At 47.0% G+C, this 21258-nt stretch overlaps 1 protein-coding gene across 1 annotated transcript in view; it reads right to left on the bottom strand.

Moving 5' to 3' along the window:
• LOC147724958 (E3 ubiquitin-protein ligase TRIM39-like) overlaps window positions 1–21258 on the bottom strand; it is a 113332-nt gene that overhangs the window by 29229 nt on the left and 62845 nt on the right. The window lies entirely within an intron of this gene.

Raw genomic sequence — 21258 nt, 5'->3', positions numbered from 1 at the left:
TAGTACTATACACCGCAACGACTTCACAAAATGTTCCCGGCCTCCTCTCCTGAGTGCTGGAGGTGCCGGTCTGCGACTGGGGATTTCTTACACATTTGGTGGACCTGCCCCTCGTTAACACTCTTCTGGAAGGAGATCTTGAGCCATATCAGGGGGGTCCTGGGGTTTCCTCTGCCTGATGCCACTAGCACAATCCTACTGGGGGTCAAACCAACAGGCATGCTAGCGCTAACCCGGAGCGACTGGATGCTAGCACTCCAAATGCTGAGGGCAGCCAGACAGCTCATTGCCCTTTACTGGAAAAAGACGGAAGCACCACCTATCGCGGCGTGGTTCGTACGACTCTGGCATGTCATAACAATGGAGCTCCTTACAGCTAGACTGCAGGCTCGCGACACGCGCTTTAGCATGGTGCGGCAGCCTCTGGTAAAATATTTATGCAAAGTGGAACATGCACGACACATGCCCCCTAAACTGCGGAAACTGCATCTGGTGGAGGATGCGATGGTCCCCTCCGTAACGAACAGGTTAGAGCCATAGAAGCTCCAGAGAGTGTGACGCAAAATACGATGGGAGCTGCTGATATCTACCGGGATCTGGTGTGACGCTCCTATATCCCTAGGCCCTCCCGCTTCTATTTTCTCAACTTTCTCTTTCACTCTTTTCCTCTGTCTATCTTACACTGATGCCTCTCCTTCAGGCACTGTATTACGGTTTGGACCCGTCTGGTCCTATGGTTTCATTGGTTCTAGTTCCTTGGTTATAACTGGCCCTTGGGGCCAAGCGATCGTTGGCTGTTCAGTGTGCACTAAACAATGTATTACGCGGCCGGCCCTTTTGGGTAGTAGGCATAACTCTGTGTATGAAGTTTGCATAGATGTGCGTCCCTACCCTGTTCCCATGCATTTTAATTGACGTGGCCGGCCCTAGCAGGGTTGTAGGCTTACCGCTGTGTACATGTCACTATTAAGCAAACTCCCGGTTACGGGGATGTAATAAAAAGATTTGAACATAAAATGGCGAATGTTGGGGTTATTTTATTTGAATTCTAAAGTAGGCTGCGACCTTGGCTCGGCTGCGTACTCCCCCAGTGGGCTGCAGACTCGACCTAAAACTAATAGCTAAAATCATGAATAGAGAAGGCACAACAAAACCTAGGATCAACTATGCCACAGGGATGTGTACAGTTATGACCCAATGGCGCAGAGTTCAGTTTTAAGTCAAGGGCTGACTGAGAATGTGAGTAGAACCAGAAGAGAACTTGAGCAGTTGCTCCGTGTAGTATTACCACCTCACATCAACTCAAATTTAGGACAAGAACAGTCCGCAGGCACTGCCCACACCACCAAGACTTAGGTAGTTCTGGGGGTGAGAGAGAACAACTAGAGGATGGCATTGATCTGCAACTTAAGACAAAACCAATAGCAAGGATTTCCTAATCATTCAAGCACACACGCCTTCCAAAGCAGTTTTCTGAAGCTGTAATAACAAACTGCAAAAACTCTACTGGTAGAATTCTATCTTGAACATAAGTAACATTTGTGAAGTTGGCTCATGCCAACTTCACATGTCTGTTTTTAAAACGTAGCAAACTTCACGAAGCTCGCAAAGTTTTGATAAACATGATGTGTGAAATCATAAGCAAAATGTACAACATTATTCTGAAGAGAAGTCTACTTTTTGTTGGAGAACTTTCTGGCCACAAAATGTTTTTGCATGATTAATCACCAACAAAAAGCTTTTTTGGAGTGAATTTTGCAATTGTGAAGTTCAGTTATAATTTAGCTAGTACCGGACTACAATATAGTGTTTGAAACTGTTGAAACTGACTTATTCAGCCACAATGAGGTAACATGGTTATACTACAATCAGGTGTTTCTATTTTAATGAGTTTAACATTTTGGTCTTTGATTTCTTTTAATTGTTGATATAGAATTGCGTTATATTTTTGATTCACGTTTCTGCTTTTTAAAGTTTACTAGTGTGTCGTACTGCGACACCCAGCGCCATACTGGGAGAAATGTTCACTTAGATAAGAATCGATAAAAAATCTTTTTCCTTTCAAGGGATTGAGAAAACACAACGTTTTGATAGCTTTTCTTGAATAAAGGTGTTGCCCTACAACAAACGGATGAAGGATAATTTTTCACTGTATTTTCATCTTATTCAAAAAGGTCTTTAGTGAACCGTTTTTGCCATAAATTTGGGGTCGTAATTAGGGTTTGGCAGAGCAGAAGGAACGTTGTAAGAGAACGTTCCTCCTACTGAGGTGTAACCAATGCCCAAACAGTGTTAACAATTATAAAAAATAACAAAATAATGTATACTACTACAAAATTCGCAACATTATGCCGCATAATTTTCCATTTTTTGATGGATAATTTACTCAACTCTGCCACATAATTTGTCCCTCTCCTGCCGCATGATTCCAGTGGCCCTGATTTACAGTTGGAGAAACCGTTGACTCTGCTGGCCAGTGGTAAACATTGATGCAGGGGTCTATCCCCTGCAGGACAGTTGAGTCACAGGAGAAGTGTGGCTCAGGGGTTAGAGGCGGCAGACCCGGAAGCTGAGATCGGTCCTGGGCCAGGGTTCAATTCCCCGCCTCGGCGGGTCTTGGGCTCAAAAATTCCACAGACTCGATAAATCTCATTCCGGTGCCTACTCGACTCACGGGTTCACACTCTGCGACTCTGGGCAATAGCTTGCTTAATCTCCACTACGGCCCCTCGCGTGGGATGCCTGGCTTTCACCTTGTGGATACCCTGCTGGGGTTATCTCACAGGGGAATACCAGGACGGGTTCCTAAGGCAAGCGCCTTGATGCCTTCGGGTGATACGTGCGCTATATAAATCGCAATACATTTACATTTACAGTCGTCGCACATGTTTAGAGCTTGGTGACGGTTACTCACTTTCCCTGCACGTGCCCGCCATGAGAAGCGTGAAAAAGTTCCCCGAGCACCAGGGCTATTAGTTTATTTATTGTCAAGAAAGAAAGTCCGCTTGGAGAGTGTGTTTCTTTAAAACAAAAAAAGTTTTCCAAGCGAGTGCTTTAAACATGATAGTCAAAGCCAGGCAACATCTCTTTCCCCTATGTAAAGTATGAGCTCTCCACCACAGATGACACTACCAAGGTTTTGTTGCAAGCGTGTCTTTATTTCTGCTTGCACTTCCACAGAGATAGCCCAGCCTGCTGCTTCTCCAGCGCCCGTAATGAAACCTTTGCGCGCTTCACCTAAAATGGTGGGTTGGCGTGCTAAGTCATCGCACCAATCCGAACACTAGAATGCTAACACTACATATCTCCCCTTTTTATACACATTCAATAACCTTACAGAGTTACTGTCCATCACTCATGTCATAGTCCCGGAACCTGGCTGGCTTCATCACTGCTCTCCCCCCTCTGGTGCACCTTACCGGAGTGGAGGTCGCTTCTCTCCCACCGGGTCTCCCCGGGGTATCTCCTCTACCTTCTTGTCTGCTTCCCGCCATCGGATTCTCCTGGGACCTCGGTTCCTGCCGGAGCAACTCTCCACTGGGTGATCTCACCGCACCTTGCTCGCCCCTTCTGTCCCTTTCCTCGGTCTCTCCTTCCTCTAGGGTCTGTTCATTCTCCGCCCAGCTTCTCTCCAGTCCTTCCCGATCTTGTTCGCTCCTTTCCCACTGTAGTATTTTGTTGCATCTCGCCATGCGGTCTTGGGACCATACGTTCCCATCACTGAGCAGGGCAGCCCTGTCATACACCTCCTTGACCTGGAGCGGTCTACTGTACTTGCTGTCCCCCTTCCTCTGCAGCACCGCCAACTTGACTCTCACCCATTCTCCTTCTTCTTATCCAGTGTCTCTCACATTCCTTCTGGAATTATAGTGTTTTGTGGACACCGCTTGGGCCTTTTCCAAATTCGCTTGGACCACAGCTGTCGACCATTTGCTGGTTACCGTTTTCTCTTTCCATGCCCTGTTGTCCTTCGTGAATGGATCTCGGCCCCTCAAGATTTGGAACGGGCTATACCCCGTGCTCGTGGGGGTGATTTGATATGCCAATATGATTTGCCATATCTCTCACTCCCAGTCCTTGTCTCTCATTATTGCTGCCTGTATGGATCCCATCAGTAAACGGTTAAACCGTTCCACCAGTCCGTTTCCCGCTGGGTGGTATATTGATGTGTGTCTAGAAACTATGCCATTCCTTTCCATGAATTTTGTCCACTTATCTGAGGTGAACTGCGGACCATTGTCACTTAGTATAAGTTTGGGAATCCCTTCCCTCAGGAAGGTGTCTCTCAGAAATTTGAGTACGGTTTCAGTGTCCATTTCCACTTCCACTCTCACGTCAGGCCACTTGGAGTACCTGTCCATGAGCACACACACATATTTCTGTGTTCCTTGTCTGTCGAGGATGGGACCTAAAATGTCAATCGATAGTTCTTCCCACGGATTCGTGGGGTTGTCGAATTTACCTAAAGCTGGCCTCAGAGGTTTTAGAGTCTTGTCTGCTTGCTGGCATGGGTACAATCCCTGACATGGCGTTCTGCTTGTATGTCCATGCTCGGCCACCAGTACCCTTCCTTGGCCCTCAATTTCGTATTCCCTATCCCCAAATGTCCTTCGGGCAGTAGTGTGAGTAGTCTGGGGAGGATTCCTCTCGACGGTAACACCTTGTCTCCTCTGTATATGAACACCCATTGGTCGTCCAGAGAGAGTTCTTCTTTCACCTCGTAGTATCTCCGTAGGTACCCACTCAGATGTCTTTTTTCCGGCCACCCACACACTATGCATTTCATCACCTCCTGTAAATCCTGGTCGTCGCTGTAGGCTTCATCCCATTCTTGGTTGCTGATGACCCTTTTGTCGTCCTCCGTCAGCGCTACCATTTCTTCCATGGCCTCCTGATCCTCTTCCTCCATTTCCATTGATGCTGCCCGGCTCAAGTAATCTGCCACCTTGTTCCTATTACCGGGGATGTATTCTACATCATACCTATATTATAGGAGCTTCAATGTCATCTTTGCAATCCTGGGAGTGGCGCTAGCATATCCACTGGATGTGAGTACCTTTACCAGGGGCTTGTGGTCTGTTTTCAGCTGGAATCTTGTTCCCCATAGAAATTGTCTGTACCTGGTCATAGCCCACACCACAGCTAGCATCTCTTTTTCTATGACACTGAATTTCTTTTCTGTTTCACTCAGCACTCATGATGCGAAGCTCAGTGTCTCCACCATTCCTTGCCCCCTGTCTTGCATCCGGACTGCGCCCAGTCCTTTGTCGCTAGCGTCGGTGGTGAGGATTGTCCTCCCCTGAGGATCATATCCCTGCAACGGTATTGCCTGCACGACGTCTCTCTTTATGTCCTCAAACTCTCCTTGGGCTTCCTCCGTCCATCTGAACGTCGTCTTCTCCCGCGTTAACTGCCTCATGTGGTGGGTCTTTGTTGCGAAATGGGAGACAAATTTGCTGTAATATTCGGCCATTCCTAGGAATGACATGACCTCTTCCTTGTTGGACAGTGGTGGCGCCTCACAGATGGCCCTCACATTTTCTGTCTTCGGGGTGATCCCTTGTACCCCAATCTCATGTCCTAGGTAGGTCACTTTCTCCATTCCTAGCCGGCATTTCTCCCACTCCGCCGTTAATCCTCTTTCTTCCAAAACTCGCAGTACCTTTGACAGCTTAGCGTCATGATCCATTCTGTCCTTGCCCATCACCAGGATGTCATCCTGGAAGTACTGGATGCCTTCCATGTTCTTGAAGAGTTGGTGCATCAATTTTTGAAATACTGCAGCTGCCGATGCCAGCCCAAACGGCATCCTACAGAACTGGTAGCACCCAAAGGGTGTGATGAATGAGGTGAGTTTCCTGCTCTCCGGATGCAATGCTATCTGGTGGTAGGACGATGTTAAGTCGATAGTGGAGTACCACTTGATTCCTCTGGTCTTTGCTAACATCTCCTCAATGTGCGGCAGCGGGAACTTCTCCACCACAATGTTCTTGTTTAGTTCGCGCAGGTCCACACAGAGCCTGACCTTGCCGCTTGGCTTCATTACCACCACCAGTGGCACCAGCCATTCCGCGCACGTGATGGGCTAGATTATTCCCTTCTTCTCCAGCTCCTGAAGTTCGACTTGCACTGCTTCTTTCACCGCCAATGGCACATTTCTCACTCTGTGTGCTACCAGCTTTGCTTCTGTTTTCAGGATGATTGTATGCATGAACTTCCCCAGCTTCCCTACTTTCCCGCCGTACACTCTGGGGTAGTCTTTCTTCCATTTCTCCAGGTTCGGCCATTGTTCCGACTCCGTTAGCAAAACTTGCAACGCACCTCTTGGGTCTAACTTGATGCCTAGGTCACTCTGGTCCATCCACCCCAGTACCGACGGTCCTTTCTCTGAGACATACAGTTTGCAGAATGCACAGCGCCCCTTGAATTCAAATTTGAGTGGTCTGAAACCCACCATTGGTATTCGATCTCCATTATACGTTACTGGCCGTATGTCCAGCCGCTCCAACTCTGGGCCCAGTTGTGGACTGAACTTCTCGTCCCATACCGCCCGTTGCACAATTGTGTAAGGTGACCCCGAATCTGCCACTATGCTGATTGGCACTCCTTTAATATGCATGTCCAGCACTGGCTTGCTTAATCTCTTGGTGTCCACACACAGCACCTGGTCGTAGATACATAGGACTCTGTCATCCTCTTCAGGACCGCTTCCTTCTTGGTCGTCTTGCCCATGGTCCACAAATTTCACTACACTCCTGGTGGCTTTCTTCCGACACACCTTCTCGTAGTGTCCTACGATCCTGCAGAACAGGCACTTGGCGCGGACTGCCGGGCACTTCCTATCATGCGCTTCGTGAGTTGTGCTGCCGCACCGATAGCACGAGTTCTTAGCGCCCTTTGAGTGGTTCCCAGATGGTCCTGGGTTTCCTTGTCATTTATTTGGGCCTCTCTGTGGTGCTCCCTTGAACCTGTTATCTCTTCTGGGGGCCTCCTCTTCAATTCTATTCACCATGGGTCTGGCCAGCGTTTCCTTTCTAGCCGCCTCTGCACATCGCCTCGCCAATTCTGCTTTTTTGACGATCGCCATTACCTCCTTCAGGGAGGAGTCCCCGCTGGCCCACACCTTGTCCTGCACCGCTTTGCTCGCCGTGTGCATCACTATCTGATCCTTTATGAATGAGTCATGGAAATTCGCATATCTGCACGTGGACGCCAACTTTTTGAGTGCCGCAACATATTCCTCGACCGATTCCCATTCTTCCTGTTTCTGTTGTTGGGAGTTGTATCGGTCAATTGAGACACAGACGGCCGGTCTGTAATGTTCGTTTAATTCTTCTATAGCATGAGCATATACGTCATTGTCATTATCCTGTCTCTGTTTGGGTACCAGATTCTTGAACACCCTTAGTCCCTCCGGGCCCAAATTATGAAGCCGTATTCTCCTTTTCCTTTTCCTTGTAAATTTTTCCTCATTTTCGTCCTCTAGCACCTCAATGTAGTTGGAAATATATTCCCTCCAGTCCTCCCACTTCATTAGGGGTTCACCTGGTTTGGGTAGGAACGGTATAGGTGCCGTTGCTGAGGACGCCAGCGTGCACATGGTTTAGCGCTTTTCTCCTGGTGGTGTCTCGCCTTGTCCCTTGGGGCTCCCTGGTCCGTTATCCTCCCCTTCTCTTTTCGGGCTCAATGGGGTGCTATGGGCCTCAACGCCGTCTCTGCTCCCAGAGGCCGCCAGTGCTACTCCCCTGCAGGGTGTGCAACAAGTACAGTGGTCCTGTGTGTTTGTTCTACTGTGTCCACCGCTGGCCGTATAGCCGTGTTCCTCGGCCACCCTACTGATGTGGCCTAGTGGAGCTCTGCCGCCCCTGCCCTTCGCGCATGGGGTTGCTTATGGGTAGTGGACCCTTGTACCTGGGCGTCTTATGTTGTGGCGTGCCCCTCGCAGCACAGGGAGTGGAATCACGGCCCTGCCGCGCTCTCTGTGGTCGTGGCGCGTTGGCAACGTTCTATCCAGCTTGCGCCATGCTGTGGGTGTCTCTGCTTCAGTCGCTCGACCTGCACATGAGTTCGATTTTTTTCCTTTCTTTTTTTTTTCTTCTGGTTCTGTTTTTTTTTCTTTACGATCCGAGCCTCGTCGCTATTGTAAAGTATGAGCTCTCCCCCACAGATGACACTACCAAGGTTTCGTTGCAAGTGTGTCTTTATTTCTGCTTGCACTTCCACAGAGAGCGCCGAGCCTGCTGCTTCTCTGGCTCCGGCGCCCGTAATAAAACCTTTGCGCGCTTCACCTAAAATGGCGGATCGGCGTGCTACGTCATCGCGCCGATCCGAACACTAGAATGCTAACACTACACCCTAGTTATTGTTCTGCATATAAAAAGACATCCCAAAACCTGTTTCTAAAATTTCTCATGGTGCAAAATGTATTTGCTAAGATTCAGTGTTGTTTTTCACAGCGTAGGCCCGGGTATCAGGATCCATGGTGTAAAATATTCTCAGGCACAAGTGGCGTAAGTGGTGCAAATAGGTTAGCAAAGACACAAAATTGAATGCATCATGAACACTTGTTCCACATGTTGTTGCTATCACGTGGTTACATTAATGTATCCCATAAGCCCCTCCTCCTTATTAGCAGCCCAGCCAGAGGGGAGTTAGTGGGAGGCTTTGCACAATGATGAAAAGTCAAGCTTACATTCACGATCATCTGTAGTGGTATTTCATCTCCCTCTTCTGGGTCGCTGACCCATCATCACCCAGCGGAAACCGGCTCTTCTCGTACATTATAAACCTTAGCAGCCCCTCCCATTGGTCTGTAATGTCACCATTATCCCATGGTGGCACTGCAAGCTTCATTATGCAAATGTGGCTGCTAGTCTCTGCATAATTAGGCACAGGGCAGCTCAAATCTGCCATGAGCCTTGGAGACGGTTGCAGACTCATTGGTGCCTCATCCATGGCACTGTGGTGACTGAAAGAGCAGTCAAGTCAGAGAAGAAAACACAGCAAGAAATGAGGAATTACCTGGGATTTGGTCATTCTAGGACCAATCCCCCTTGTAAGTCCTCATGTTGGGCCAGACTTTCACCCAGCTCAAATCTCTTGGTGAAAACAGACCTGCAGGGTCTCACCAATCTCATACTTGCAATTATAGCGGCAACTGCTGTTACTGGCCACAGTGGCATTAAGAAAACACTGGTATAGTTTGTGGGCCTTAGCCCAGGCTTTTGGCCACCGAATGTAGGAGCACTCAATGGGTGTGATTCCTAAAATGGGTTGGCATTGAATATTTACAAAGGTACAACTTTGGCGGCTTTCACTGCTTTCCCATTGACCACCCTCCCCTCCTACCAAGGGAATACCCATTACTCCACCCCAAGCATAAATTTGTTATTCTGGAAACTCTTCCATACTAACTGATTTTTTTGTGGTCGTAAGTTTCAGCTGCAGGAGTAAATGATAGCACATCTTGAATCTATGATATGACGCCTTTTTCAGCCCTGAGTGTGAAGTAGGTCCTTAAAATGTTTTGTGAATAATGCCCATGGAGAATAAATACACATCGACCACAACCTCTATTGAAAAACAAACATTCTCTCTGATAAACTACATGCACCACAGCCTACTGCCATCTAGGAAGAAATTACACGCCAGAGGTAAGGCACAAGCACATATGAAGAAGCAGCTAGTATTTACTCCAGTGATTCCAAACATACATTCGGCATTCACTCATAATTTACTGACAGCACCACTTTAAAAAATTATTTTTCTCACCCATTGAGAGACAATTCCCAATGATGTTTGGGAATCATAGACACGGTTTGCCTTGCTCGGGGATCGTGAGAGTGATGCCAAACACCCTAATGATTTGGCAAGCAAAACAAATGAAAATTGGAGAAAAAAAATCTGAATTCTGGGGGCTGTCCGACACGTCCCCACAGGGGATCCTCATAAGAGGGCAGCCCCCTTAGTGCCGCAAGATGGCACACTGGACAGCCTAGTGTCCAGGGACCCGTCAGGGTCAGGCGTGTCATTTACGGCCGGGGTGGGGGAAGGGGGGAGGTATATATGCCTCCCCGCCCACCTGGCAGCCACTTTCATCCTCACCCTGATGCCGTTTGCTACAGCTGCTGATCAAGGTCGCTTGACCATGAGGTTAGTCAATGAGGGCCTGTTTTATTCCCCCCTCCTCCCCGACCTAATTAGGGATCTCTTCACACGGGCATAGCCCATGGTGGGGGCACCGTCTCAGCTCCTGCCAAGTGTTGCATTTTATCTATTTTTGATGGGTGTGGGTGTTCAGAAGTGGGTGAGCGGGACGGGGGTCGGGGCTGGACGGGTGGTGTCGCCTTGCCTTTGGATCGTCTGTAAGATAACCCACCATGTTGGCATATTTGATATGCTAATAAACCTGCAGCAATTTTTCCCATCAAAAAGTTGTCTTGTCTGCTTATTTATGTTACATATATGTTGCTGCGTGAGGGCTGGCGAGTGTGGCCGATTTTGGCACTATAAAAAATTATGTTTGAAGCGCTGATGCCTTTAAATGATCCTGTGTGATTGTTTTTGTGTAATCACAGAGGCTTAACACTGAGTGAATCTGATGCATAAACGCAGCTTCCGTTCCTACCATGATTCTGGGGTCAGTTTCACGGATAAGTCTCTGCTGTGAGGCGCATCTGATTTGTGGTGTGCGTATGATCAGGCAGAATACATTGCTGCTTCTAATCTACTGTAGCGCAGGCATGTTCATTGCACCCCACCCAAGCGCTGCTGCTTTGACGCTACAGCTAATCCTTGACTGCAAGGAGCCGTATCCTTGCAAAGGTGGGGGCTCTCACTATGGTGGTATTGGAGGCGGCAGGGGGGAAGGGGTGTAGCAACTCTTCTCTCGATACCGGTACGGACCAAGCTTTACCTGCTCTTGTATTTCCGCCATGCTGTAACCGACAGCAGATCACATGCACACAACAGGAATAAGTGAAGCTGAGGAACGTAGCTAAAGGTCACACATGAAAGGGAGTCCGTGTTGTAATGAACTACAGCTTTCACTCTCTGCCCCCTTTTCATCCTGTCGCGCAGGCTAACGAGTTGCTACAGAGTTAACAGCTCGTACTCATAGATGTATTGATGAGTAAACAGGATAAAAAATTAATTAGCTAGCTATCGCGCCAAGAATCTTCAGCCAATGAAAACTTATTATTGTATAACAAAACTACGTTTCCCATGATGCACATGACACCTCACATCCTGTCAGAGCCCATAAGAGCCAGTCAATACCGGATATCCTCCTCTTTCTTTGCTTCGAACAGTAAAGTCTATGAAATAACTTAAGACCAACAGTAACATCCTCCAACGTGGAAGAACCACCGAACTGGAAATAAACCTCTTCTGAACAGGAAGCATATTTAATCCATCTTCTTCTCAGAACCTGGAAAAATGAGAGATAGAAACCCGTAATTTCTGCTTAAAACAGATAATAAACACACGGGTGGACAAAGCATTACAACACTTGTAATATATCGGGTGGGATAATCCTTGCCTCCGTGTCCTTAATAGAATTGAAAATTCTTGGCGTGATAGCTAGCTAATTTTGTATTCTATTAATGGACCGGAGGCTTCGTATTATGCTAGTTTAATGCTGATGAAACACTACAGAGGAAATATCAACCACTGGCTTATAATAAAACTGTTTAAAAGTAGATTCTGAAGACCAATCAGCAGAATACATAATGTCCTGAAAGGTAGAACCTAACATAACACTTTTAGAGACCATGGCGGCACGAACAGAATGTGCCCTAAACACTTGGGTGGCAATACCCGCCTCTTGCATAACATATTTCAACCATCTGGCTATTGTAGCCGTAGTAACAGGCCTGTGCGGGTTCTGCAAAGCAATCAATAATTGCGCTATACCAGCAGGCCGAATAGACCTTGTATATTCCTCGTAGGCCTTAAGACATTGCACTACACAAAGCTTAGCATAACTAGGAAAAGCATGGTAATCTATACTTCAAGACATTGTCTTGGTTCTGGAAGTAATGTTAAAGGAAACTCCTTCCGGAGTAAATACTCTACCTGTAATGTCCAAAGCCTTAACATCAGATGAATGTCTACATGCCGCAAGACATAAAAGCATGGGGTATTTGGCTGAAAGTTGTTTCCTAGTTAACATGTCATTCTGGGGCCATTGATTAAACAGGGAAAGAACTAGAGAGACGGATGCATTTCTACCGGTATACCTTCAATCCCTCAGAAGCCTTATGAGAAAGAAAGTTCACAATGCAGGGTAATCCTGCTCACGGGATCCATGTGTTGTTCCATGCACCAGCGAACCCAGCCCTTCCAGGCTGAAGCATATTGTCAGGTCCATGCCGGGCTCCATTAAGAGACCTCTTTCCGTCCCTACGCTGAAAAGAAGATTTACTGCATTGCAACCATTTCCACTCTGGGGCTCCATCCAGAAATTAGTTCATGTCCGCAGTCAGAGGGAGGATTAGTTGCTCTTCCTGATTGTGCCACCGAGTGGTAGGGTTAGCGTTCTAGTCTTTCCTATTAAGTCTGCCATTTCCTTATCCCGCGCGTTCTATGTGGCGCACTTTAACTGTTCTATTCCGGCAGTTCGACGCCCTGATTTTGGCTCCCGTCAAATCACTGCGTAATTCCAAGTTTTGCCCGAATTCCAGTCAGAATCTTTTGAGACTTTAGTTCGGGGCTTTGGGAGCTTGTTTCGCTCCAGTTCCAGACTGATTCCTGAATTCCGAAATCAGCCGCAGCTCCGTCTTTCCAGTGTTCGGCGGAGTCGGCTCAATTCTTGAAAGCGGCATTCTTCTGTGGACAATTCCAGTTGGCAAGTAATTCTTCCGCATCACCTCAGTCTATCGCGGTAAGAATATTCTTTCCTCAAAGACTTCTGGTGGCGCAGTCTCTGTCCAGTGCAATTGGGTTTCTTCAGCGTCTGAGTTTCCATGGTCTGGAAGAGTAGCTTGGTTTCCAAATAGAACTGTATATTTGAAAGGTAAAATATTGAGCTTCAGTAAAGACTCTTCAGAGATTCAGCCTATGTCGTGAAGTATAGACTTTTATCAACAGTCCAGCGTCAGTGTGATTCAACAAGTAAATGAGAGTATATATTATATGCATATGGTAATACTGTTGTCTACTACCTTTACTCACCTCATCTCAACCATTCACCTATTGACACAAACATCAACAAGAGTCCTCAATCTCCCATAAGATCCTTTACGGGCTCTGCAAGAGAGCGGCAATTTCCACACTGAATCAGGTATGAGAGAAGTGAGCTGAGAGAGTGAGTGGGTGGTGTTTTCCCAAAATAGGTTTGAACGTTAGTAATGATCTGTTAACTGTTTCAGGTGTTCACCAGCTACTCATCCCAGAGGTAGTGACGAAGACACCAGGGTGGAAGTCTCTCTTTGTTGTTTGTTATCCACTTCCCCTTTCCCTTCCATTCCTGGGCTTGGAGCAATCCGGGTGCAGGGGTGATTGGGAATTAGGAAATAATCATCATAGAAGCCTTGGTCACTCGCTCCCACGAAAACCAGGACAATTCAGGTACTGCTTCTGACACATATCTCTTCCTGGTGGATGGAGACCAAACTTGGTTGATAAAGGCCAAAGCTTGTTCTGAAAATTCTGGCATTTGCCAATGCTGCCGGAAAGTCTCCAGGCCATCAGGGACAACTGCCCCGACACTACCATTGGGTGCATCTCTCTATGAGGGCCCTGGAGCATCATCGGGTACTCCGAAATCTCCTGGGGGAGTCGCAGCTCACCTCCAGGAGACCCGGGAACCAAGGCGGCAACTCCCACAGGGGACTCACCATGATCACTTCCGCCATCTGGCGCATTATCTCTGTGTACACCCGAGGGATTAGTATAATTGGGGGAAAGGCATAATTCAGAGACTGGGAACAGTCCTGAGTGAAGGCATCCGTCACCAGAGCTAATGGATCCGGTCTCCAGCTGAAGAACCTGGGCCTTCGCTGATTCAATCTCGACGCAAACAGGTCGATCTGGCATGAGCCTCAGATCGCCTGTAACCAATGAACTACCTGAGGTTGGAGTTGCCAATCTCTGTAGTCCTTGAGATGTCGGGAGTTCCAGTCCGCCAGCACGTTCGACTGGCCCGCAATATATTCGGCTATGACCGATATCTGATGACTGAGGCAATAGTGCCAAAAGTCCTTTGCTAGCTCTACTAACATGGAGGATCTCGTGCCTCCGAGTTTGTTGATGTAGCGAACCGACGATATGTTGTCCATCCTTAGGAGGATACAACACGAGACCTTTTTGAGCGAGAGAGTCCTGATCGCTAATGATCTGGCGAGCAGCTCTAGGCAGTTGATGTGGAGATCTAGCTCTTGAAGGGACCACCTCCCTCCTGTGGAATTATTTCCGCAGTGCACTCCCCAGCCCCAGCGACTGGCGTTGGACTCTATGACAACCTCTGTAAGGGAGCCAAAGATGTCTGGGACATTCCACGCTTCCACGTGAGCTAGCCACCACTGAAGTTCCTCTCGGACCTCTGATGACAGAGGAACCAGGTCTGTGTACGAGAGACCCTTCTGCAGATTTTGGATCTGTAGTCTCTGAAGGGCTCAATAGTGAAGGGGAATTTGGAAGATCACCTGAATGGATGATGCTAGGAGACCCACTATCCTGGCAATGACCCTCAACAAGACTGTCTGTTTGGACAACAGAGAGTGCAGCTCCTTTTTTATGTCCCAAAGTTTAGAACGAGGGAGGCTCAACTGAGCCTTGCGAGAATTTATCACAAAGCCTAGAAAGTCTATTTGTTGCGATGGGCATAGTACGTATTTGTCCTCGTTGACCACAAACCCGAGATCTTGCAGGATAGCAATGGTCATGCGCAGGTGCTGCACTGCCATCTCCGGCGTCTGCATCATGATCAGTTTATCGTCTAAGTACACTATCATGCGAACCCCTTGCTCTCTCTTATGTTATGTTATGTTAAAAAGTTTATACCGCGTACGTACACCGAGACGGTTTCTTGGCGCTCATAACAGACTTAACAACCAGGGCAAAGGGTATTTATTCTAAGGCCGCTTTGAAAAGGAAAGTTTTTAAAGTTTCTCTGAAGTAGGCTATCACTGGCTTCAACACCTTGGTGAAGCACCATGGTGCAGAGAAAAGTCCGAAAGGAAGGACCAAATATTCTTACTATCGGTCCCTCCACTGGAATTGTAGGAATCTCCGATGTGGAGGAAAAATCGGAATAGATAGATAGTCATCCTTCAGGTCAAGACGGACCATCCAGTCTCCCTGTTTCAGACGATCCACCAAGAGATGGATACCCTTCATCTTAAAATGTTTGTAAACCATGTAATGATTGAAATATTTTAAATTGAGTACCAACCTGTAACCTCCGCCTTTCTTCTGAACCAGAAAAATATTGCTGCAGAAGCCGCGAGGACCCTTGTCGCAATGCACTATTGCGTGTTTCTGCAGCAATTGTTCGATTTCTGAATCTATAAAAATGCATTCTGTTTGGGAAAAAGACAGCTGCCTGGGCTGTCTGACCTGATAAGGAACCTGAAAGAAATCTAGATGAAAACCCTAAACAGTCTGTAATATCCAAGCATCCTGACACAATTGAACCCAATTGTGAATGAAAAATCGAAGATTCTGGGGCTTGGAAGCCACCTAGATATGCTCCTCTGTTGAAACGTCTCTTGTAGAAACATTGCCTGGTGGGGTAGAATGTCCTCCTACGGGTGGAGTCCCAATCACATCTGCCTCGACCAAAGTCACCTCTCTGGGGACCTTGGGAGAACAGTCGGTCAAATGAGCACCCGACCTCATCTGGCCCTGTTGAAAACACCAGCCTGAACGACTCCTTTTATCCCTGACTGGGCCATATCGAGAGTTGTGAAGGTACCCACGTACTTGGCCACGTCCTTTACAAAATGTTCACCGAACAAGTTGCCATCTGCTGGAGGACCTGGTTCCGCTGCTGCCAACTCGGTGAGGTTGGAATCCAACCTCATAAGGAGGGACTTTCGGAGTTCCGTGGATATGGCGCAATTCGCATTACCCAAAAGGCATATCACCCTCTGGGTCCAACCCGCCAAGACATGCGGATCCATCGCAGCACCAGATTCCTGCGCTTCTGAAGCCATCTCCAAGATCTTTGACAGGGGCCCTACTACGTCCAGGAGCTTGTCCTGAAACCCCTGCCAGGCACGACCAATGGCAAACTTTTTTAGGAAAGTCAGCAGGCTCGAGTCTATGTCAGGGCTTTCAGCGACCTTATCAGAGATGTCAGGTCTAGGACACTCTGAGCGGAGCCTGTTCCGCACCTCCTTACCGAAACTTTTACGGAGGTTGTCATGCAGATATGCGGCAACCTCCGTAGCTGGAAGCCAATCGGAAGATCTCAGATGAACAACGTCAGCAGGATTAAAGTTAAAGGGGGTAGATATAGATTGCGTAGGCTCCACATTCTTGGACTTCCTGGTCCTCTCCTTAGGAGGAGACTAGAATGTCAGTAGATGTAGTGTCTGTATCGTATCAGTGTCTGGAACCTTGGACTTGCTGGCGTCAGGAGCAGGCAGTGAGGACAAGGTATAGGAGTGAGGCAAGAACGTAGGTTGAGAATCAGAGGATGCCACGTCCTTTGGAGGAATTGTTGGGTTAGTGAAACCATGATGCTTAGCAAATTTTTCAAACTGCTCAGTGATAGTCTTTAGTACAATTGCTAGCACCTGTTGCAAAGTTCCCGGAACGGTCTTCTCAAAGGCCTTGTTGACAGAATCCTGGGCCCAAGCGTCCAGGTCCTCAACAATGTTATCTTCAATGGAAGTATCAGTCACTTCCTCCTTATACAGGTTGTCATCCTCTTCATAGGTAACCCAATCATCCATGGTAGTGCCAAATTTGTACATACATTTGCTCATGAGGCAAAATACAGAGAGGAGTAAATGGGGGAGCCAACCCACAGCACAGAAAGACAAATTACCAGGTACCTAGCTCCTCAGTATAGGCTATAGCAACAGCTCCTGCAGCCCTCAGGGCATACATGGAGCAAAAGAGCAGTCTCTGATATCCAGGAGGTGCACTTCCTCCAGGCCCAACGTTTTTTACAGCCTGCCAGGCTTAGGGGTGCTGCTCAGGGAGAAAAACAGAACTGGAATGAACAAAAACGCCTCAAAAACGGGCAGAAGCGGTTCGCGTAGCCCAATCCTACCAAATATAGCCCAATTGGGCACACGTCGAAATCAATGAGAAAATAAAAGTGAATTGCTCCCTGCGCTTTCGGCTGATGAGGAGAGCCTCCGCGCATGTAATTACTGCCAACTAACCTCCGCCGTCGGCGGGGCGGTACCGGTAAGCTTATGAGTGTATAATAATTTGACCGCGAGCGGTCGTAATTGCCCCCAGCCAGCTGAGCAGGAAATTCAAACTTTAAGCTGCTTCGATGCAGTGAGACACAGCCGCGCACACTCTCCCATAGTAGTGGGAGTGGAGGGGGGGGATAAAATCACAAGCGCGAAGCTCGCGCTACAACAGGCATCACCGTCCCGAGCCGGGACCTCTCCACCACAGCGCACACGTCTCCCGACAACAATGGGGGGGCTCATTAATGAAAGTGAGCGCGAAGCTCACGGACAAAAACACAAGCAGGCAAAGCAATAAGCAGAAAAAGCGCGATAGGTTAATCAAAGCATTAAGGTAGCAGTATAAAGTTACAGATATAAATGCACTAAACTGGCTGCGTGAGCAGCAAAGAAAAAGGAAGATATCCGGTATTGACTGGCTCCTATGGCTCTGACAGGATGTGAGGTGTCAAGTGCATCATGGGAAATGTAGTTTTGTTATACAATAATACGTTTTCATCGGCTGCTGTGTGTAGCAATAAATGAAAGAGAAAGCATAATACCAAGCCTCCGGTCCTGTCATAGAATTTCGTGTTTTTTACACGGATTCTAATCAGTAGAGAAAATGAATCTTGTTTTTTGTGAGTGGGGGGAGGAGGTGGAAAAGTCGTAATTCTTCGAGCAGAAAATATGAGAGGCTTTTGTAATGCGAGAAGGCACACGCACGACTGGGAGTGTGCGTGAGGGGGTGGGCCCCAAGAAGTCATAGACTGTGGGAGGGGGTAGGGAGGGAGGGGAAGAAATTAGTGAAGGGGCCAGTAGCCATGGAAGGATACAAATGACTGACATGGCTGTCATGGGGAGGGACTAACATGCTCAAAACCAACAGGAAGGCAGCATTTATCACCTAAGCCAATGAAGAAGAGGGGCCTGAGAGTGGGCGGAGCTTCCACAAAGCTTCCACTCTATAGTGTATACTGCATGACTCGCAAAGCGATGGCAGCACATTTGTGCTGCATCTCTAGGCGAGACCTAAAAAGGGGTCGTTTTGTGACAATTTTGTGGAAGTTTGACAAGCGGTGCCAAAGTATTTCGTAAAACACACACTGCTTTTCCCATGGGAACTTTGGACCTAACTATATTTGGCTACCAGTACGATATATATATATATATATTTATTACCTACTGGCAGTCCCCAGTAGGTAGTTATGGTTAGGTCCCAGTTTCCATAGGCAAAGAGTTTTGATTTGGCAAGATCTTTGGCGCCTTTTGACGAAAATTCGTGAAATTTTCAAAAGTTCTGACGCGCTCCAGTCAGCTCCTGTCTTGAATGTTTTGGGGTGGTTCGTCAAGCGGGGGCTGAGAAAAAGGGGGGTCCCAAAATGCATTTTCTCCATGTTCATTTCCATAGGAACTTTAGACAAAGCCACAGCCCGAACTGCTGAACGGAATTACACCAACTCAGGGGCATAGCTAGAGCTTGTGGCGCCCGGGGCTATCCCTCAGATTGCCGCCCCTTGGAGGGGGGGTGCAGGGGGAAAAGGACGGTGAGCACTTGAAAGATGTCCGAATGACACGTAGTATTGCTGCGAATAGTTACCTCGATCTTAGATAAACATCCTGCTACTTGTGACTTTATTCCAAATGTTGTGATCACAAAAAATACACCGGGATGCAAACACTATTTGAATGTGAATTTCCACCCGTGTTTTAGTTCTGCAGTAATCAATGGGAAATAAAGCGCTCAAATGTTTTCCGAGCATGAATTTCGTGTTGCCGCTAACCCTACTACACAGTTTTGCAGACACAATTATTTATTTGAAAGGTTTTATATAGCACTGGCTAGACCCGAAGGTATCAGAGCGCTTTACATGAGTATCAGAATTTGAATGCAAAAAATACATTTGTTCCAAAACTGAGACAAATGTTTTCAACGAGACGACCTATCAGAATAACCTCAGCTACACAATAAGGCTACATGCATTGATCTACACTAGAAAGCATTTTCAAGCCAGCAAATACACCTAAAGGTATTAGCTTTTAACAATTATTCGGACATGGGGCCAACAAGGTTCTCCCACATGCAGATCCATTCCCTGGTTTTATAGCAAAGAAACACAAATGTGGAAAGTCAACTCGAATTCATTATGTTGTAAGTCAGTGGGCTTAAGTGCCATCATATTCTTTTAATTTTCTCTGGCACAACTTTCTAACAGGTAGGATTCTGCAATTTGCATATGCTCAAGTGTAGCAAGGTTCTGCATTAGTAACTTGAAATACTGCGTCTTGGCAGTGCGAGAACAGAATACCTTTCAAAGGCGGGTACAATAAACCGAACACATCCATGCTTTTGCCTAATAGGACCATTAGAAAACTACTCGATGTCCTCTTCTACAAAGTTCAACAATATGCAGCATCCTCGTTAGTGCCACACCATTCATCGTCGATTTACAACAAGCTATTCCAACAGGTCAGTTTTGTTTTGAGTGAACGGAGACAAAAAGCGCATCACATGCACAAAATAACAAAACATCAAGTCAATGAGAAGAATTGAGAACGCAAGACAGGGCAGCCAGTGTGTTCTGTACAAAATAAAACGTGTGCCTCTTTAATTATACTTATCACTGTTGCGATTTCAGATTTGATCTCTAGGGGCCAGATGTAGGTAGCCCTTTACCGATCGGAATCGGCCGAAAATACCGATTTTCGGCCGTTTCCGATCGGTAAAGGGCTATGGAGATGTAGGTGCACATATTCGGTAATTTTACCGAATCGGTTACCGATTCGGTAAAATTACCGAAAATGCTAGATTGATATGTGGGTAGCCAATTTTCCATTGGCACATGGCTTTCAGAATCGGTATTTTATCATGGAATAAAAATCCATGGTAAAATACCGATTCCTTTGTACATGCACATCTGTGCATGTACACATGTGCCATGTGACAGACAGACGTGCCCTTAGGGCATGTCTGTGTGCCACATTGCACACATGCCCGTTTTGGGGGTGCTAGAGGGTGTCAAAGTGACACCCCCTGCACCCTTGACAAATTCGGTATTTACAGATTCGGTAAATACCGAATCGGTTTTTTAATTGAATCCTATGGGCTTCAAGGCCCATAGGATTCAATAGCAAATACTGATTCGGTATTTACCGAATCGGTAAATACCGAATTTTTAAGGAATCGGTAACAAATCCAGATGTTGGTACCTACATCCCATTTACCGATTTTGAAATACCGAATCGGTAAAATTCGGTATTTCAAAATCGGTAAATGTGATTTACCTACATCTGGGCCTAAGTCATTTTGGCAAAGTGGTGCTGCTTCACGTACTCTTATCTCCTGACAGGCCGCAGTGGAAACTGCCTGTGCCAAAATCGGAAGTGAGAGATATTTACTCGTTCCAATCCAATCTGAACATCGGGCTCTTAGTGTATCCGTATTCGTAACGGGACATGCGGTGAGTTACTGGTGTTATGGTGGGCATAGTCTGTCAAAAACGTCCCCATTTCATTCTGTTTTCTGTTGAGGCTTCCTGCTGTCAGGGTTGGTCCCTAAAAACTGAGTGGCCGAATCAGTCATTGCAGTAACTGTTATTTGTGTTAGTTTGTCTAAATTGTAATGCTTTGGTGGCGAACAGCAAAGCTGTTTGCGAGGATTTAACGTGTTGCTGTGCACTCTGATTTATCATTCATTTTTCTGGATATGTAGTTTTATCTGAGTGAGGGAAACTCACAGGAAGTAGATGTTCTCTGACACTATGCAACAGGGGGGATTTACAGCCAGACTAGATGTTGTTAACGCAGAAACATTTGATTATATTTTTCTCCATTTCTACAAGACACTGAAAGCATACTGCTCAAGTACCAAAGTTCATTGTTTGTGACACTATGCCTTCCACAT

This window comes from Lissotriton vulgaris, chromosome 4_1, assembly GCF_964263255.1.
Source record: "Lissotriton vulgaris chromosome 4_1, aLisVul1.2, whole genome shotgun sequence".
Taxonomy (NCBI): Eukaryota; Metazoa; Chordata; class Amphibia; order Caudata; family Salamandridae; genus Lissotriton; species Lissotriton vulgaris.
Note: the sequence above shows the minus strand (reverse complement) of the source record. Positions and strands in the feature narration are given on the sequence as shown.